Consider the following 20,413-nt stretch of genomic DNA (forward strand, 5'->3'; position numbering starts at 1 on the left):
CACAATCAGGCAGGTTGTGCTGCAAACACAAGTGAGGCACGTAGGATTTGCAGGGCCCCTTAATTTGCATGGGATAACATCACAGATAGTGACATCACAAGATAATGACCACTACGTACGTAGGCTGCAGCGAAAATGAATTTCCAATAACTACACCAGCAAAGTATAAAAAGTGCCCACCTTTTAAGCCCAACAATTTATAATGAAATATTCCAAAGAAAACAAGATCCAAACATGAGATGTGAGCTTTAATGGCACTTTTAGGTATTCTTGTGGGTAAGCGTCTGCATTTGCAAACAGGACAACCTGGTGTGAAATCCTAGTAGCTCAACACTTGAGCAAGCACATTTTTTTAAGGCTGTCCTCAAAAACACAGATCCTGGGTTGCGTCTAACCATTGAAAAAAGTGGGCGGACGCTGTGCACCCACATGCATCGACCTGTGCCCTGAAAATCAGTACAGGGCCAAAACAATAGAAAATATCCCTTCCAGACTCCATGATGACAACCTGTCCAGTCACATGCTAGGTAAATATGCATGGATCACTTGCATGCTTCATATATAATTTGAGGAAAATATTACATTCTACTTAAACACTTTTTGGCTTGGGAAATATACACATGTGGAAAGAAGGCAAATAGCTAAAATGGTTTTGTGCAATATGTTGAATTGTGCTGGAGGAAGGCACAGACTGTAGGCAGCTAACAGCTGCGTTGCATGTGCTTTCAAAATAAAAATTCACCTTTGCAGTTCTTAACACCACGATGGTCTCTTAAATAGGCAATCAATAATACATTGCACCCACTTTAAACGCTCCGCTTTAAGAAAGAACGTGACCAGGAGCGCCTATAGGGCCGCTGGAGGGGGGTGGGGGGACGTGGTCTTTCCAGTCACAGCAAGAGGTTGACAGGTGACAAGTTGCCAGCCCAGAAGAAACAAAAGGGAGCCAAACCTCGAAGGACAGCAGCCGCTTTTGAAAAAGAAATTCCGGCAAGCTTCCCAGTCATCATGCAGGCTGCAGCGAGTGCCGCCTGTGTGCTCAGAGTGCACTGCACAAGCTTAGGGACTCTGAGCACACGGCCCATGCTGCAATCTGCAAGAGGGAGTCAACAGCTCCCTCTGCCCGGGGTCCTAGCAAGCAAGGGGCCAAGTGCAGGTGCATATGCTGCACACGCCTAGCGCCGGCCCTGGGCACGTAGCCCATCACTTTCCACCATCACTCAAAACTCACACCAACAAGCTTCCCACACAACCGCAAATACTAACACGTCCCATTCAGATGAAGTCACACATCATCACACCAACAACTCATACTGCATGCAACAAGAACGTACACATCGCGGTTCCATGTGTCAAAAACGTGGGAAAAATGGCTGTGGTTACAAAATATTGCGGCAAAAAGGGCTTGGTTTTGTTGCCACAATCCATGTAAAAGGATGCGGGGACACCCCCGCAACCCCTGGACCCATTATACCATTTAAGGGGAGCGGGGGACACCCCTGCTCCCCTTAAATTGTATAATGGGATACACCTTTACCGGGTCAAACCGCAGCATTTATGCCGCAATTTATTTACAGGCAACATTTTTGCCGCGATTTTATCACTGCATTCCCACCTCGCGCAACCAACTCATCCTGCAACTCCTCTCTAACCACCATATAACACACATTCCAGCAGATGGTGTTGCACAACACCTACTACAGCAAACAAGTGAGGTGTGTAATCCATAACTTTCCACCATCCATAGAAACAACTCGCACCAAACCACCTTCCCACTCATCCACCATATAGCAACATGTCCCAACTTCCGGTCAATACACAACCAACTCATACTACATTCATACCAACACACTCCTGTACCCACCATACACAAACACACATACAGCAGGTGGTGTTGCACAACCACCAGTGCAAAAAGCAAGTGAGGCTCATAGCCCAGCATGCTCCACTCTCTCGCACCACATCCATAGCCACACACTCCTCCACCTACCACACGTCGAAACAGAGCATTAACAAATGCAATTCTCAGGGGCACACCTGGTAATACCGACAATACTAAATATTCACTATACCATACTCTAAATGCTAAATATATATATATACATGTGCACATTAACTGCAGTTTAAAGTTCCTCTTCCCATATTCAAAGTCCGGACTGCTTTTGAGTTTTTCAAAGCTTCTTTCTCCTCCTTTTTTAGGCACATATCCTAAGCTTTTGGCTTTAGACACAACTTACTCACTTTTCCCCTGTGTGCTAGCACCCCAAAACGTTTATTTCAGATACTAACTTCCAACATATTTCACAACAGAATCACTTTTAGGCATTAGATTGTCTGTCCTCGGGAAGCTGCCCCGGAAGTGATTCACGTTGGAGAATACGCGGACAAACAAGTCACGGACGAATGCAGAACCCTAACAGAATTCCGACGAGAGCTCTCCTGCTAAACGATCAGGAGCAGCAGGAAAGGTTCTAGGGGCACGGATTGGAACCTGTTAAAGCCCCCAAACAATTAACACGACTGGACCATACAGTAGTGAATCTGATCGTCCATGCAGGTTAGGAAAAGAAATGAGACGCAATACCTATGGAGGCAAGGCCGATTAATGACACAAGGGCCTAAACTAGTTGGACAAGAGGGAAACAGGAACACAAGCGACAAGTATCGAAACTTGACGCCAGCTGACGATTTCGGAATTGAGACTCGCCTATTTGACCAACGGTGATTGCAGGGCCCACAGAAGTGAGTACCTTCATACAGCACCCAGACCTTAAAGACACGAGGCAATTGAAGATACTTCATAAAGAAGGGTGGTGATTCTTTTCCGGGTAAACTGACGGAAAGGGTACTACAAACCCATGGAGTGAAAACACTACTAGAACTCCGACAAGAAGTCTTGTAAAGGAAATGCTTTTAGTAGATAACCTTTGGTTTTAGTTTGTTACGTTTATGGATATGTGGTGCATGTCTTACTAACCCCGCACAATTTCCGAGTATAGGTTACATGACACTTAAATCGGAAAGAAACATGTCGGGCACTAGTTGTGGTTATGGAAGACGATTGTGAAAATGAATGAAGAATAGAGCGTATGGAATGAGATTGAGTGAGATGTGCTCAGTGAGGTATGGCCCAGTGTGAAAATCAGCACAGCACAGTACACTTTAACGGCTAAACAAATGAATTAACCTATTTACCGATTGAAGGGGTTAAGATTATGCAGATATCATTGTGAACGTGTCTTCTCGACTTTGACTGCAGGAGACTTAATAGGCACTTTAATAACACACCGAACGGTGTTCTTAACATTTGTATGTATTTGAAAAATAAAATGTGTATTTTTTTTATAAATTTGGTCTAAGTATTGGTTTTCCCAATTTCCATAAGCTAATATGGCATTGGAACAGGATTCACCTAGACAAGGTAGCAACCACAATCACTAGCTTTGTGTTTCAAAATGGTAAGGGTCAATCCCTTTATTTTGAGGGTATGCTGGTGATATATACCCCTCTATCTCTCGTTCTTTGTTTGAATATGTCCTCGGGGGCCTTCACATCTCCTTCCGTTGACAACTCCCCCTCTCCCATCAATTCCCCCATGACCCTCAGTATATCATCTTCCGTTACCAGTTTATAGTTATAGCCATCAACCTCAAAGGATATGGAGCCCCATCTGTATCTCACTCCCTTTTCGTAAGGGTGCACATAACTTCATGGAAATTTAAATTGCTCCAGCTTTGTTTTCCAGTCCTAGGGGGATGGGGCCCTCTATCCGGAACAAGCTCAGCCAGTCCACAGTGGTTCCCCCTCTGCTGTGCCGCAACAAGAGGGTCTCACCAATCACTCAGACACACACCTAGGTCTCCTCCAATGGTATCCAGGCATGGTTTCGAAAATATAGTTTCGAATTCCAAAGTTTTTTTAAAAAATGCATCGAAAAAATGCATTTTTTTTGTAGGTAAAGGTTTTTTGTTTGTTGCTAAAATGGGTTTTAACCTCTTTAGTGCCAAGGCCTTGGGATTCCCTCCCTGTTGCCAAGGACGAGATACCTCGTCCTTTCAGGCACTCTGTTTTATGCGATCCCTGCAAAGAAGGGATCACACAAAACTGTAATCCAACCCCCGGGCTATGTGAGGGTGTAACTGTTGTTCTCCAGCATGGGTCTGGCATGGATTCACATGCTCATGAATATTCCCCGTCGTCAGGCTGGGAATCCTCGTTAAAGAAAAAATCAGTTTCAGTTTCGTTTCTTAACCGTCTTTCTAATGTTAACCAATCACTGGTCTCTGGGTCATACTGCCCCCAGCCAATGACTGCCCTCTACCTAAGCTCCTCCTCTGGCAGCCATCTTCAGATTTGGTAGCACGTAAAGTGGCAGTAGGACCAAGAGAAGAGCCGCAGAGGGGTAGGCGGGAAGGTTCGCATGTGAATCCATGCCAGACCCATGCTGGAGAACAACAGTTACAGGTAAGTAACTTGTTCCTTCTCCAGCATGGGGTCTGGCATGGATTCACATGCTCATGAATATAAGAATACATAGCAGTATACACATGCACAACCACGGGAGGTGGAATGGCTTAACATTAAGCATCTCTTCCCTCCTCACCAGGCTCACCTTAAGCAAACAGGTTGCGCAGCACTGCCTGGCCGACTCTGGACTCCTTCCTGGAATCCCGGTCGATGCAGTAAAATCTTGTGAAGGTGTGTGTCGACTTCCACGTAGCAGCCCTGCAGATGTCGAGCAGGGGCACAACAGACAGGAACGCCGTGGTGGCAGCGATCGCTCTGGTTGAATGGGCTCTCGGAACGGCCGGGCAACGGTCGGTTTGCCAAACGGTGACAGTGCATGATGCAGCCGGAGAGCCATCTGGAAATGGAAGCCTTCAAGAGGGCCTTCTCTTGGTTCACATGTCCAAAGTTCACAAACAGCTGTGATGTCATCTGAAAACTCTTTGTGCGGTCCACGTAGAACTTCAGCGCTCTAGCCACATCCAGAGTGTGCAAAGTCTTCTCAGCCGGCGACGAAGGCGATGGGAAAAACACAGGCAACACCAAGGGCTCCTTGAGGTGGAAGTCCGACCGCACCTTGGGCATGAAGGAGGGGTGTGTCCTCCGCACCACCCTCTTCTCGTGAAATGTCAGGTATGGAGGTTTACAGGAGAGGGCCTGGATCTCTCCCACTCGTGCGGAGGTGATGGCCACAAGAAACGCTGTCTTTCACAACGGGAACTTCAGCTGTGCCGAATGCAGAGGCTCGAATGGCGGGCCCATGAGCCTGGTCAGCACTACATTGAGCTCCCACGCCGGGGCCAGAGCCTTCACCGGCGGGAATGACCGGAACAGTCCCTTCATAAACTCCTTCACCAGGCGATGGGACCACAGTGATGATCGCCCCGGAGTCCTGAAGTAGCGGGAAATCGCTGCTAGATTTATCTCGATGGAGGCGTGCGCCAGCCCCACCTTGGCCAGCGATAGTAGGTATGGCAGCACTTGAGACGTAATCCGCAGAGGGTTAATCTTCTGTGCACGGCACCAGACAGAGAACCTCTTCCATTTGTGTCCATAACACTTGAGAGTAAAGGGCACCCTGGCCTTTGCAAGCACCTCCTTGCAGTCCGCCGGGGTATCGTACCCTCCAAACTCTAGCGCTGCAGGAGCCAGGCCTGCAAGTTCAGCGACGCCGGATCATGGTGGAGGATGGCGCCTCCTTCTCTGATGAGGAGACCCGCGTCCGTCGGCAGTTTGACTGGGGAGGACGCTGACATTTCCAGTAGGTCCGGGAACCAGATCTGCCTCGGCCACGCCGGTGCGATGAGGATCATCCTGCACCGGGACCGTTTGAGTTGGTTGATGAGTCGCAGCAGTAATGGCAACGGTGGGAACGCATAAAGGAACAGGCCGTCCCAGGGGAACGAGAAGGCATCGCCCATGCTCCCCAGCAGGGGAAACCTGCTGGCGAACCTCAGGCACTTGGTGTTCGTTGCCGTCGCGAACATGTCGATCTGGGGATTGCCCCATCGTCGGAAGAGGAGATCCACTTGATCCTGCCGCAGTTCCCTGCTGAGTGCGTCGGCAATGGTGTTTTTTATTCCTGCCAGGTGGAAGGGTACCAGAAACATCCTTTGAGCGACGGCCCAATGCCACAGATCCTGGGCCTCCTTGGATAGGGCTGGGGATCTGGTGCCTCCCTTCATCCGGATGTAGAATATTGTCGTGGTGTTCTCGGTGAAGATCCTCACCACCTTGCCCTTGAGGGACGGAAGGAACGACCTGAGGGCCCAGAACACGGCTCGGAGCTCCAGGACGTATATGTGTAGTGACTTCTCCTCCGGTAGCCAAAGGCCTCTTGCGTGGAGATCTCCGGAGTGAGCCCCCAACCCTCCAGGGAGGCATCCGTCGTCACCGTCTCCTGATAGGCCGGGGTCTGGAAGTCCATACCCGCCGCCAGATACGCGTGAGTGCCCCACCACCGGATCGCTTGTCGAAAGGTCTCGTTGAGTGAGATCCTGTCTTCGAAGATGCCCGTCGCTTGCATCCAACGGGCGTCGAGGAATTCCTGCAGTGGTTGCATCCGCAGTCTGCAAAAGTGCACAAGGTAAATGCAGGAGGACATCACACCGAGCAGGGACTTGACGGACCTCACCTTGGCCACGTCCATGGTCGACAGGCATTGCAACTTGCCTAGGATGGCCTTCGTCCTTTCCTCCGACGGAGATGCTAGTCGTGCCACTGTGTCGAGCTTGGGTCCCAGGAACAGGGCGACTTGCGACGGTACCAGGTGGGATTTTGCAAAGTTGATTGAGAATCCCAGATCCGTGAGCAGTTGGACGGTCTTCCTTGTGTTGTCAACGGCGAGTTCTCTTGATGCTGCCTGGATGAGCCAGTCATCCAGGTATGGGTAGACGTGGATCCCCTGCAGGCACAGCCGCACCGCCACTGGTGCTAGGCACTTGGTGAACACCCTGGGCGCCGACTTCAGTCCGAAGGGAAGGGCCGTGAACTGGTAGTGCCGTCCTTGGACCACGAATCGCAGGAACTTTCGATGTCCTTTCAAGATAGGGATGTGAAAGCAGGCATCCTCCAAGTCCAGCGACGATAGGAAGTCACCTTCCTCCAGCTGTCCCTGCACATGCTGGAGGGTGACCATCTGGAACTTCTGGGACCTGATGTACTTGTTTAGACGACGAAAGTCCAGGATAGGTCGCCAACCGCCAGTCTTTTTCCTTACGAGGAAGTAACGCAAGTATACTTCGGAGCCCCAGAGCCTCTTTGGGACGAGTTCGATGGCTCCCTTCTTTATCATCGCTCGTACCTCCAGTAGCAATTGCGGGATGTGGTTTTCCTTTCTGGTCATAGGTGGAATACATTTCCTTAGAAATTCCAGTGTGTGCCCGCGGGCCAGGGCATCCAGCACCCAACTGTCGGTGGAGATGGACTCCCACAAGCTGACGAAGTTCGCCAGCTGGCCTCCCACTGGGGTGCTCAGGTGGGGGCCCGACACTACAGCCGGTTCAATCCTGCTTGGTGGCTGTCTTGCCACCCTGGCCTCCTTTTTAACGACGAGATCCTCCTGGCTTGCCGCGTCCTCTGTAAGCCTCCTACGACGAGGAGCGGGCCGCTTGGCGGTACGTCGAGGAGCTGCTGCCAAATCCTTTGAGGCACCTTGTTTGCCTCCGGGGTTCCGAAAGGGCGGCCGTCGTTGCTGAAGAACGCCTAAGGCACGAGCCGTCTCCATGTCGGCCTTGATGGCTTGCAGCGAATCGTCCACTGCCTTGCCAACAGCCTGTTGCCGTCGAAGGGCATGTCCAGGACCCTGGTTTGAGCCAACCGCCCCGGCGAAGGCAAACGCTGTTGCCAATCTGGCGAAAGCCGGTGTCGGCAATGTCCGTGGCCACCTTTATTTATTTTCTTTTTTTCCGCATGCTGCCTCTCTAAATATTTTTTATAATTGAGGTTACATAATCTGTCCCAATATTCTACAGATTTTTTCTGTAGCTTGAGTGCCAATTCCACCTTCTCTGCTGTATCATCCCCGCCCTTCAAAGCCTCCTCCAGTTTCTCCTCCGTCTCCTGTAGGTCAGCTAGAATCCCACCTTGTAGGCCCCTGGATTTTGCTATGGCTACTCCCCTTATCACTACTTTAAAGGCCTCCCATAGTGTTCCCGCCGAGTCCACACTCCCAGTGTTTGTTTCAAAATAATTCACAATCTCCTCCCTCAAGTCCTCCCTGAAGAAGGGGTCTCTCGGCGCTTCCGCTCGTAGACGCCATGTCGGGATCCTCGCTCTCGGGGGGCAGTATTGCCATTCAAGAATCAGGGGCGAGTGGTCGGAAAGGACCCTGGCCCTGTACTTTATTTGCGCGATCTCTGCTATCATTTCAGGAGAGGTCAAGACTTAGTCTAGCCTCGTGGGCAACTGCTGTGGGGCAGAATAGTGTGAGCATTGTCTCTCCTGGGGGTGTCTCACTCTCCATGCATCTTCCACGCCAAAGTCCATATCCATCTTCCCATCCGATCTGTCCACCCTTGGATTCAGTACGCAGTTGAAGTCCCCTCCCCAGATCATCGCGCTTCCCACACATGCGCTCAAACTATTACACAACGTTCTAAAGTACGCCGCTGTGTTCTGGTTCGGGGCGTACGTATTGACTATACCTATCTCCCTGTTTTCCACCAGTCCCCTCAATATAACCAATCTCCTGTCCGTCTCAGCTATCACTTGCAATCGCTGGAAAGGGACATGTGGCGCCACCTAAGTAAGCACTCCTCTCGCATAAGCAGAGTATGATGAGCCCACCCATCACTCCCATTTACCAGCTATTTTATCCATTCTCTCTCGTGTGAGGTGGGTTTCCTGCCACAGTGCAATATCTATTTTTTGCCTACGCGTGTACAACATAACTTTGTTCCTCTTTAAGTAGCTATTGAGCCTCCGTACATTCCATGTGACTATTTTAAGGTCTCCCATGGCCTATTCGAATTCCATTCCACCTCCCACGGTCTGCCTCTAAGTTCCATTCCAATCCGCATAGACTCGTTTCTGTTTTAAACTCCCCTTAACCAAAAACACCCCAAACTCCCCATTTCCCCCCCTCCCACCTCCCATCCCTGCCCCAACATCACTCCCCTTAACTGTTGCCCAGCTCCATCCCTGGATCTCAGGCTCCCCCGCATCTAGCCCTTTCCGGCTTTGCCTGTACTCGAAGCTCCGCAGGGTGAGGCCGCCCTAGTGGCTAGCCTACTACTACTACAACTATAATTCGGGGGGTAGGGTGCTTCACCTTGCCACTCCTATTCGCTTCAGTTTAACTACGCCTAGCTACCCAATTTACGCATGTTTACTTATTGCTATATTCCAGTCCTTAAAGTTCGTTCGAGACAGTGGTATCATGGCAAAATGTTAGCCATATTTAGTGGCTCCCAACAGTATCAATCTTCATCTATGCACCACTAAGGTGCTTGCGCTGCACCTTATAAGTATACATACAGTGTACCAGTCATTTATCGTGTTCCACTTGCACCTGCTCCGAGTCTTGTTCCGGGCAACCCTGCAGGTCCAGCCATGTTGTTGCTTCTTCTGGAGAATCAAAGAAGTGCATTTTGCTCTTGTGCACCACCTTCAATCTCGCGGGGTACAGAAGCATGTATTTTATGCCAGCCGCACGTAGCCTCCTTTTGATTGTGTCAGAATGATGTCATTTAATGGCTTGCAGAAAGGACACTCCCCTGTCAAATTGCACACAAATCTATATTTGACCCAAATACATATTTGCACAGGTACACATTTGTTTAAATTTACATGCACCCATCACATATCACATGAGGTATACTCTGTTCAAACTCTGCTCTTCCTGGGGGCTTGCATTCAGAAATGGCAAAATTTTGTGCTTTTTAGTGGGTTTTGCAACATCGGATTTTTCTCCAGATTTATACACATGTACACCCCCCTCCCACACATATCTCAGTAACTTTCCAGGTCGCTAGCTTAAACACAGAGTATGTGGTGTCAATAAATAGCGGGGTTTTGCCCCAGAACATCACACACATTCCCAACGCGTCTTAAAACGTGCACAGAAAAATCACAAGAATTATGGTATCATTTAAATAATTTTGACATGTCCGTACTGTGAGTTATACATCTTTCTTAGAATCATATTCTGGCCAACAAGGGTGTGTCTTTTCAGGTCACATGGTATAGAAACCAGTTTCCCCAGTTTCTGCCAAGCTCAGAGACCCTGCCCCTCCCTGCTTCTGCCAAGAGGAAGCTGTTTTACGGTCCCCCCAATAAACCATCTGCCTGAGTCAAGGCAGGGCTTTGTTCAAAAGGAAGCCATTTACGACCACCCTAATAAACCACCTGCCTGGGCCCTTTCTTTAGTTTCTTGCATTTCCCCTGGTAATTCAATCAGAGAGTGTGTGACCTCCTTTTGGCAGGAGCAACAGAATGCAGCCAGGCCTGGGAATGCATTTGTTGGGCAAGCCCCCACTCCTGTCGGGGGTAGCTGTCTGGCAGAATTCCAGTTTCCTTAAGCCAGGTTTCAGGTAAAATGTCACTTTTTGTTCCCCAGTTTAAGTCAAGACAATTTTTACATATGCAGCTAGAATGCTGATTCTAAGTTCAAAACTATGACATTTTAACAGTTACAAACTATGTGACACTCAAAAGTAGGTCACTCAGTTAATTTAAACATTTTCGATTTTTGGTAGTTTTAAATCCAGTTTCAGTTAGGCTGCTGCAGACCTGCAGAGCTCAGCCAGTCTTGTTATGAACATTGTTTTGGGGCTCTTCAACTTCCCAGATTTAGTATGCACACATACTTCATTCTGCCAGATGTCCGCTGGTGTTCAGTGAGATTTTTGGATGTGTTGCAATGTTTGAAAATAGGCATTTTGAGCTGGCATTCAGAGAAACCAAAGGTAATTTTAAAGTGCGGTTTTTCCTTTGGCACACATTTCACTCATGGCACCCCGGCCCATCCCGCTCGCACTGGTGGGTGTCAAGTTAGGCAACCATTTTAGTGTGCACAAACTGTGTGGTTCTCCTGGATTTTGGCGCACATGTGGGCTTTTTGGCCATCTTGGATTTTCTAAGCCCACAGCACCAAATGTTGCAGCATGATAGCTCAAACGTGGGTCAGGACACCCAACAAGGCCCCCCCACGCGACTGCACTTTGGATTTGAGTCGATGGGGAGTCGGGTGCACAAAAGGTGATGACCCACGCACTGGTATGTCCGCATAATCTTCTTCCAATTCTGCAAATGGCACAGTTCAGCATCTTTTCCTCCATCCGGTATTGATCGATCGGTTCTCCCCGCCGGTCCTGATGGGAATATTGGGCGGTACCCCGAGCCCCTTGGGTCTCTGCTCCCGGTCTCCGGATCGTCCTCCTAGGCCAGTCTCCAATATGTAGCTTTCTTTTGGCCCCCAGTATCTCCCACATCTTTGTCATTACTTCACTGGTGAAGTGGCTACCTCTGTCTGACTCAATCCTTTGAGGTAGACCAAAACGGGAAAAGATGTGGTTAATCATCAAGGCAGCTGCCGTTTCTGCCTTGCAGTTTGGGGCTGGGAGACATTCCACCCACTTGGTAAACAAGCATGTCACAGTCAACATGTACTTATTCCCCCTAGCGGAGCGAATCACGGGGCCTACAAAGTCGATTTGTAAATCTGACCATGGGAGTGTCATTCCCCTCTTTTGGAGAGGTGCCCGGTGTGTGAGGGATGTTGGCTGAAATTGTGCACACACAAGACAACCCTTCAAATATTGGTTGAGGTCCTGGCCCATGTGTGGCCCGTATGCAACCTCTCTTAAGATTTCCAGTGTTGTGTGAAACCCCCTATGACCGGCGGTGGCCGCATCATGGGCGTGACTTAACATCAGGCTTCGGAATGAGGTAGGAACCACCCACTGATCGTGGCCAGCTTTGGATTTCCTTACCAGCAAGCCGTCTTGGATTCGGAACATTTTTGGACATTTCATCAACACTCTTAGGTCCTCTTTCCCAATGTAATCGGTATCCGTCAGGGGAAAGTTCTCAGGGTCATCAAGGTGTTGGTAAAACTTACCAATAATTGGATCCCCCTTCTGAGCTGTAATCAAATCAGCATCAGGGGTCTCCTTACTCCATTGGGCAGTTGAAAGATCATTGTGAGCATTTGTCTGGGACCTAGTGATAATAGTGACCTGGATTTCCCCCAACAGGGACTCTATTTCAATTAGATCCCCTTGGATGGCCCCGGTTTTGGCCAGCTGATCAGCTAAGTCATTTCCAGTTTTGTCTGGTCCCTCTACTTTGGAATGACCCTTGATCTTTTTCCAATAGATGGTCATCTCATTCGAGGTGACCAGATCATCAATGTTTTGGATCAACTTCCCATGTTTCAAGGGTTTTTTGTTAGCACATAACATGCCTCTGGTTTTCCAATTAACCAGGTGCTCCACCAACCCGTTCCGTACATAATCAGAATCTGTGATTATGACCAGTTCGTGGAGTTGATGTTGGACAGCAGTGAGGATGGCTTGATGCACAGTCATCAATTCTGCCACCTGACTACTTCGGGGACCAATTTTGTATCCAGCAGAGGGTTCTGGGGACACATTCACCCATGCATTCCCTACGCCAGCCACCAGTTCTTTCTCCCCGTCGTTGTCAACATGGTAAGAGCATCCATCCACATAGACAGTGGGCATTCCCTCACACTTGTCCTCTTCAAAGACTTTGTGTGGGGAATTAAGGTATGCCTTCGTGTTGTCCTTGATTTTTAGACTTTCGTCCTCGAGACAGTTTTCTCTGGCACAATCATGCAAGTCATCCAGACCTTGCGCGAGGGGACTCTTCTTGTTTTGGCCATATCTGACCTCCACAGGAAAGCCTTGCATTGACAGAATCCAGGAAGTAATTCAGGAATTACTCACATTCCCGGCCCGGATTCTGTCACTTTGGAGATATTGCAGAGGCTGGTGTGGAGTCTCCACTATGATGTGTTCCCCCTGGATAAACGGGCGGTAATTCTTCAATGCCCACACCGTTGCCAGGAGTGCCTTCTCACACTCGTTGAATTTTTCCTCCACAGAGGATAAAGTTTTGCTCGCATAGGAGATTACTTTATTGACCTTGTCATGCTTTTGGTATAATACTGCTGTCAAGCACGTATTAGAGAACCCCGTCTCCAGGAAGAACTCCTTGTTTCTGACAGGGTAAGCTAGGCAAGGCGCTTGTGAGAGGCTTCTCTTGAGTTGACTTACTGCCTCGGCTTGTTCTGGACCCCATTCCAACTTGACCCCCCCTTCAGGAGATGAATCAGGGGTCTGGTGATCTCTGCGTAGCCCTCAATGAACTTTCTGCTGTAATTAGTCAGTCCAAGGAGGCTCCTTAGTTCCCGCAGAGTTGTGGGGTCTTTCAGTTTCTGAAGTGCTTCCACTTTCTTTTCCTGGGGACAGAGACCCTGAGGAGTAATCTCATGCCCCAAGAAATTAACACGGGTTCTACACCACTGTGCTTTCTGAAAGGAAAGTTTTGCTCCGGCGGCCCTCAACTGGGTCAGAACATAACGGATCTCCGCTATGTGTTCCTCCACAGATGAACTTTTGATGAGGACATCATCTACATAAGCCAGGTTACCCCTCGCACCCAGGTCGGGCATGGCCTTATGTAGGAAAATGTTGAATTCATTGCCGGATTCGAGGTATCCGAAGGGAGTCCGGGTCCATGTGTACTGCTGGCCCCCAAAGGTAAAAGCCAGCTTGTATTGGTCCTCCCTACTGACAGGCACGGTCCAGTATCCATTGGTCAGGTCTATTGCAGTGAATACCTGTGACCCCTGGATCTGGGCCAGCCCTTGGTCAATGTAGGGCAGAGGCCATCGGGAAGTATGGACCCGTTTGTTGAGCTCCCTAAGGTAGGCGCAGAGTCTCCGCTGGCCGTTCGGCTTCAATATTCCCAGCACCGGATTATTGAAGGTGCTGTGTATTGGACGAATTATCCCCCGGGACTCAAGGTTCTTAATTATTTCAGTAAGGGACTCCATGGATGCGAGAGGCAAACGATATTGCTTCACAAACACTGGAGTCATTCCAGGGTTCGTGGGAATTGTTGTTGGGCGAATGTCGGTGCGACCACAGTCATATGAGTCTACCGCAAAGAGATCTTGGAAATCCAAGAAAACTTGTTTCAACTTTTGCTTTTGTTCCAGAGTCACACAGGCATCAGCTAGGTTGACTCTCTCTTCCACCATCTGCCTGAAGCCTGGAAAGACTTCTGGTTTGGCTATCTCAGCGGCCTCCTCCAGCTGGGTGGAGAAGTCCCTGGTCAGAGCGCTGATTTGGACTGGAGGCCCCAGGTGGGAAAGGCAGCCTTCATGAACCTGGAAAATCACCTCATCCCTTCTGAAGTCACAAGTCACATCTTCCTTACCATAAGGGCAGGAAGTGTACACCAGGAAGTTCCCCCCCATGTCGGGTAAACATCCTGTCTGGTGTTGTATTGTCCTCACTGTCACTGTCAAAACAGTCCTTGGGGATTGGTCCTAACAGTTCATTTCCTAGATCAATGGAAAAATGTCGGTCATCAACCGCCATTCCAATAATGGTGCCGGCAGCTAGAGTAATACTCTTTTAAGTCGCTGTTATCCACCTCTATTGGAATGGTGTCATGTTCTATGGTGACTAATGGAGTTGGGTTTACCCCCAACCCTTGCTGTTGGAGAGAAGCATTTAGATGTATGTAAGCATCAGGGTTTTGCAATTTTTGTCCTCTTTTAACTTTCACTTCCAGGGAGAATTGTCGGGTCCTTTCTGGGATGGTGACTTCCTCTTTGATCTGAATTTCAACTGCATAAGGTAGCAATTGAGCTGACCTAAATGCTTTTTCTGGATCATCAAAGCCCATGGGATTATCCGCTAATCGGGACCAAGCTTTGAAGTTTATTAGGTCCAAACTAATGGCAAAGCGATTGAGAATGTCACTGCGTAAGTAAAAGGCGGCAGTGACGTCTCGCACGACCCAACAATTATGGACTATGCTCTTGTTGCCAATGGAGATTTTGAGCATACACCTGCTTGGCAGGAGATGTTTGGAATTAGGTGCTTCCAGGTCCATTTCCCATTTGTCTATCAGTTTGAATGTGGGAATGGCTGGATCTTTTGGGAGTTGGCGGAACATGGCTTCGCTGATGAAGCTCTTACCATTGTTCACACACACTCGAGCGAGCACAGAGTCCTTCCCATCATTTAACTGAACAGGGATGAACAACTGCTCTCCAATTTGCTGAATATCAGCCAGGCTCTGAGCTGATTTCACATCTTTCTGGACTATAGGAGTGGGAGTTTCTGATTGTGGATTAGTAAAGAATTTCAGGGTGTTTCTTTCCAGTGCGGAATACCACCTTAAACTGGAAGGAAGGTTGATTTTCAGAAATAGAGAGGACCCCCCATCACCAGTCTGTTGTCCTACTGCTATTACTGTCACGTCTGGAATCTGGTTGTTCTGGAAGTGAAATTCTACTTGGTCAGATTTTTGTTCAACCATGTGGCAGGTGCCGTTTAAACTAACATGGTTGACACGCTGTTTTAATTTTATTGGTCGGCTAGTCTGGGTCCAGAGGACCTTGTTTACACAATCTATTAGAGGTGACAACCTTCTCAGGAGGTCATTCCCTAGTAAACAAGGGGTGCCCTCTGGAGTCACTACTATGACCGGGTGTTTCAACTTGTGTCGCCCAATTTTAATGTCCAAGTCTGCAGTCCCCTCAACGGGAATTTCCTTCCCGTCAAAGTTCTGCAGTTGTCCAGGAAGAGAGGTGAGAGGAACACAGTAATTCTCCCCCCTTCCGGCATTTAGTTCCTCAAAGGCCCTTTTGGACAGAAGGGTAGCTTGGGATCCAGTGTCCACCAGTGCCAAAATTGTACCCTGCCCCTGTACTTGTACCGGGGCATAGTATCTTCCCTCCCTCTCCTCAAGGGGGCACAGATAATGCACATTTTTGGACAACTGGTGGGCTAACTTTCTGGTTTTGGACATTGCTAGCGAAGAGATTTGAGCAGAATTCTGTGGAGAGCCTTGGGAATCTGAAAGAAAAAGTTGGCAACTGGAGATCAGAGCCATTGTGGGTTCCCCTGGTTCCGGTTCTGGGCCGCCTCCCCCTTCTTGGAGGCAGTCACCAGGATGGGCTTGAACCAGGGGATTTTGGTATTGTGGGTTCTGGGATGAGATGATGGGCGGCGGTAGCTCAGTCTCCATATCTCCCCAGTCTGGATTGGAATCCCTTGGGACCCATTTTTCTTTGGGAGGAGTTCCCCCATCTCTGAAGGAGAAGATCCTTTTCCCAGGATCTTCTGAGGATCCCTCTCCCTCAAATTGGAAGATCTGTACCTCCTCCACAAAGTGGGTCTGTTTGGGTCCTTTGTTTCTCCTACCCCCCTCTGCTCCTTGGGAGGCAGGCTTTCAGGGGTAGGAGATTTTGTTTCCGGTTCCTGGTTTTCCAGGGGCTGTTTACAAGTTGGGAAGGAAGCTTCCTCCAAGGCTTTACACCCCCCTTCCCCTTGTGCCTCCTCCCTGGGAACCGGTGTGTTATCGGGGTGCTGCCCCCGTCATTGTTCTGGAGCACCAGGTCCAGAGTTTGGGGCATTCTGCGGTGGCATGCTCATCTGAGGGTTCTGTTGAGCCCTCAGTATGTGACCCAGATCCTGTGCCATATTTTGGACCTGGCGCTCTAACTGGGAAACCCGCTCAGGCTGATACGGGGCTCTATTTTCTCCCCTGGGCTGATCCCGGGAAGGGTAGCTATCCCTTCTCTGGTAGTACCCCTGGTTGGGAAGATTTTGGTACCCCTCCACCCTTGGCCTCCCCTCTCCCGGATTAGGTTGTCTGAGCTCAGGGAATTGGGGAAAGAAGGATGGATGATTTTGGGGCTGGAAATTGGGTGGATACCTGGGGAAAAAGTTCTGCCCAGGATTTGGAGAATTTCTGCCCTCCTGGAGGAAGTTAGGAGGGAAGTTCCTCGGGTCAGGTGCTTGGCTGGATCCCCCCCCTTGGGCTGGAGGAGTCCACACATAACCCAGGATTGGTCGGTTTCCCTTGTAGCGGGGACTTACATAGTCAGGGGAGCGGGGGACCCCATTTGTGGGACTACCTCCTCGACTCCCTGTCTGTGACTGGCCCGAGGGATTTCTGGGTTTAGGATTATTAGGTGCAGGTAGGTTTTCAGGCCCCCCCATCTCCAAGTCTAAAACGGGGGCAACCTTTACCTCTGCCACCTTGGCAGCAGCATGGGTGCTGTTGGTTTTGGGGTTTTTGGGCGCATTATTTTTATTTTCGATAGGCTTCTGCACCTCATAGATCCGGGTAGCCTGTTCAATGACCCAGTCTAAAGATCTTTTCTCATGAAAATCTCTCACGAGCTGGGTCATTATGTATTTGGGCAAGGCATGGAAAAATGTATTGACAAATTCTCTGCTGTCTGTGCGCACCCTTCTGGTGGTCTGCGCAAAGGCACGTTTCAGTTCTTGCACAAATTCTTGTGGGGCCTGATCCTCCCCACATTGCAAATTGTAGTCTGCCTTGCGAGCCTCTAGGGGATTTCTGTGAACAGAAAAATGTTTTAATATGGCCGCCCTATAGGTGGACCACCTTGAATGATTTTGGTCCTCCAGCCCCGCAAAGAAACTGGAGTACTCTGGGGAGAATGTCCACTTTACATATTGGATACAGCTTTGGCTGTCCTTCAAATGAAAAGTCTCCATCATTTGCTCATAGAGCTCCAAGTGTTCCCAAACAGAGTACTTGGCGTTCTTATGATAAGGCGTGATGACACTCCTGATTGCCTTAATCTGTTTCAATGGGTCCTTAAGCAAGGCCCTTTTTGCCTTATTGGCCTTTTTGGTTCGGGTAACCCTGGTCCATTCATCCCCTGACTCAGAGGCATTGCTCCCAGAGGTTCCTGTCTGATCTTCCAGGTTTTCCCGGATTCTGCGAGCCTGGGAGTGGCTGGCAGAATGTGGGGACCTGGTCTCCTGGTGTCCTGTACCGCTCAGAGGAGTCTTCAGATCCCTCCTCGCTGCCAGGATTTGATGGGGGACCCCCCCCCCCACAGACCTATCTGGGCAGAGGTTTTCAGGATGCCCTTAATGGGCCTACTCTCCTGGGGTTCCCCACTAAATTGCACTGTGCTTGGGTGCCCATACCCAGATGCCCGCCCCTCCATACCTGGGTGGTACTGGCCTATGAGCCCCATGCTTTTGGCTGGATAGTAATCTGCCATCCCTGTGGCCCGGTGCTCATGTGCGCCAGGGGACATGGGGGTGGCAGAGTCCAGGGACTGAGAGAGATAAAGGCCTCTGGTACTAGGGCTCCTGAGGTTATGCTCAGGAGTTTCCCTTTCCCAGTGAACCTGGTCTCTATCCGCCCCTGCTCCCTGTTGCAATGCAAGAGCCTGCGCTTTCAGTTCCTCAGTTAAGGCCTTACTCGACTCTATCAGTCTCTCCTGCATCGCTACCTGTTGCTGGAGCCTATCATTGTGCTGACAGAGAGCCTCATTTTCTCTCTATGCCTCCTGATTGGTCCTGGAGTACTGGGCCAGTCTTTGCTGCAGGAGGGTTACCTCCTGAGCTGTGTCCCTATTGGCCTGCTCCTGTCTTGCCAGAGCCTCCTCCACCCTCCTGGTGTGCTCTAGCAAGTCCTGGTGTTCTTTTTGGAGTTCACCCAGTCCCTGGTGGGCCATGTGATTTTCTTCCATTTTTCTTTTTAAGTGGCAGACTTCCTGGCCTAAGGTGTCCCTTTCCTGACTAAGAGTCTGCATCTGTGCCGTCAGGTCGTCCCTTTGCCTTTGGAAGGCACCAGCTTTCTGGCGCTCCTGATCAAACTCTGCCTGGGTATCCAGGTCTTTCAGGATCAGTTTATTGCTCTCCTCTTTCTCTCTGTCTAGTTGGATTTGCAGGGTGGCTACCTGCTCTGTGCATGCCCTGTTGAAATTGATCTGTTGCTCCAGCTTTTTCTGGCTCTGCAGTAGGGAGTCCAAACTGTCTTGGCGTTCCTTCTGCAAGGCCAGAATTCTGGTATCCTGGTCAGCCTTTTCCTGTTGCAGTATATCCATGTCCTCTTTTATTTTAATGATATACTGCCTACTATCATTTTCTGACTCCTGGCTCCTCTGCAGCCTCTGCTCAGAAGAGTCCAGATCAGATTGGGCCTTCTGTAATGCCAGCAGTTGCCTACTCGCCAGATCTTGGCCTTCAGCACATTTGTCCTGCATGGCTCCCATATGTAAATATAAATATGCCGCTACCCTGGCAATCTTGTTGTGCTCATCCTTGGCCTTAGGGGACATATATAGTACACTCAGGGCCACATGTAAGGGACCCTGGTCTCTCCATATATCTGACCCTGTTTCAGTGATCTGGGGTGCGATTGCCTGCAACCAGACCGTCGGGTCCTGATGAGTCCACTCACCTCTCACAAATAGCTTATGTAAGAAGTGCTCTCTGGCTATTTTCATATCTACCAAGGTCGTCATTCTGAAATTTGAGTTCCTTCCTGACTTACAGAAGTTTGTATTTTATTTTTGCAAAACAGACCTTTTCCTTAGAGCGTCCCTTTGAGGAGTGCTTTACAGCGTAACACAGCGTGGTGATCCGACCGGATATGTGTATCTGGTCAGCTGGCACACTGTATTAATCTGCACAAGTGATAGATCTGACCCAAACATCCCAGACGAGCCCCCACTTTGTAAGAGGATTCAATCCAGCACTACAGCTAAGTCAATGCCTAGTCTTGGATACTGAATGGAAACCCTTATTGATATATCTTTATGTCCAGTTCATGAGTTCTGGATGAATACCCCTATATAACACCCCTCTCTTGGAACCCCCCTGACCTCACTGAGCCAAGAAGTAGTTCTGTTTTGCAAGTTTAAACGGTTTATTTGAAAATGTAAACAATATATATATATCACACTTTATAATAAATTAATAATTAATATCACACTTCAGAACATGAGCAGTTAACAACAATGGGTAATGTTCTACTAATAAACTGATTTGATTACCCAGGAGTAGTATAAAGGATGAGGTAGCACGCTTGGGAATAGGAACAGAAGAATAAGGTGGTAGAGAATGCTTTATCTAGTTTCAGATGGATGCAATGTTAAATGAAAATGCAATACAGAAAATACTCAATATGATTTCAACAAAACAATGTAATCACTTTTCTCTGGCAATCCACTCCCCCCCCCTTATGCAATGTAAGGAAATGAAGAGGAGAGCACACAGTTCTTAGAAATGCAATCAAATGTAATTCAGTTTACCCCAGCAAGCTTATACAACAATAGGAGTTTTGAAACACAGGCAAAATGCTTTGAATATGGTGACAATGCAGCGAGAAATATGCTGAAAATACTTTTAATTCCCTTCAGGAGGTT

The 20,413-nt window shown here is 49.0% G+C and overlaps 1 protein-coding gene across 6 annotated transcripts in view; it reads right to left on the reverse strand.

Annotated features, from left to right (window-relative positions):
* Positions 1–20,413, reverse strand: part of ATG2B (autophagy related 2B) — a 5,509,925-nt gene that overhangs the window by 2,924,132 nt on the left and 2,565,380 nt on the right. The gene's annotated exons all lie outside the window — the stretch shown is intronic.

This window comes from Ambystoma mexicanum, chromosome 14, assembly GCF_040938575.1.
Source record: "Ambystoma mexicanum isolate Mex_15411 chromosome 14, UKY_AmexF1_1, whole genome shotgun sequence".
Classification (NCBI taxonomy): Eukaryota; Metazoa; Chordata; class Amphibia; order Caudata; family Ambystomatidae; genus Ambystoma; species Ambystoma mexicanum.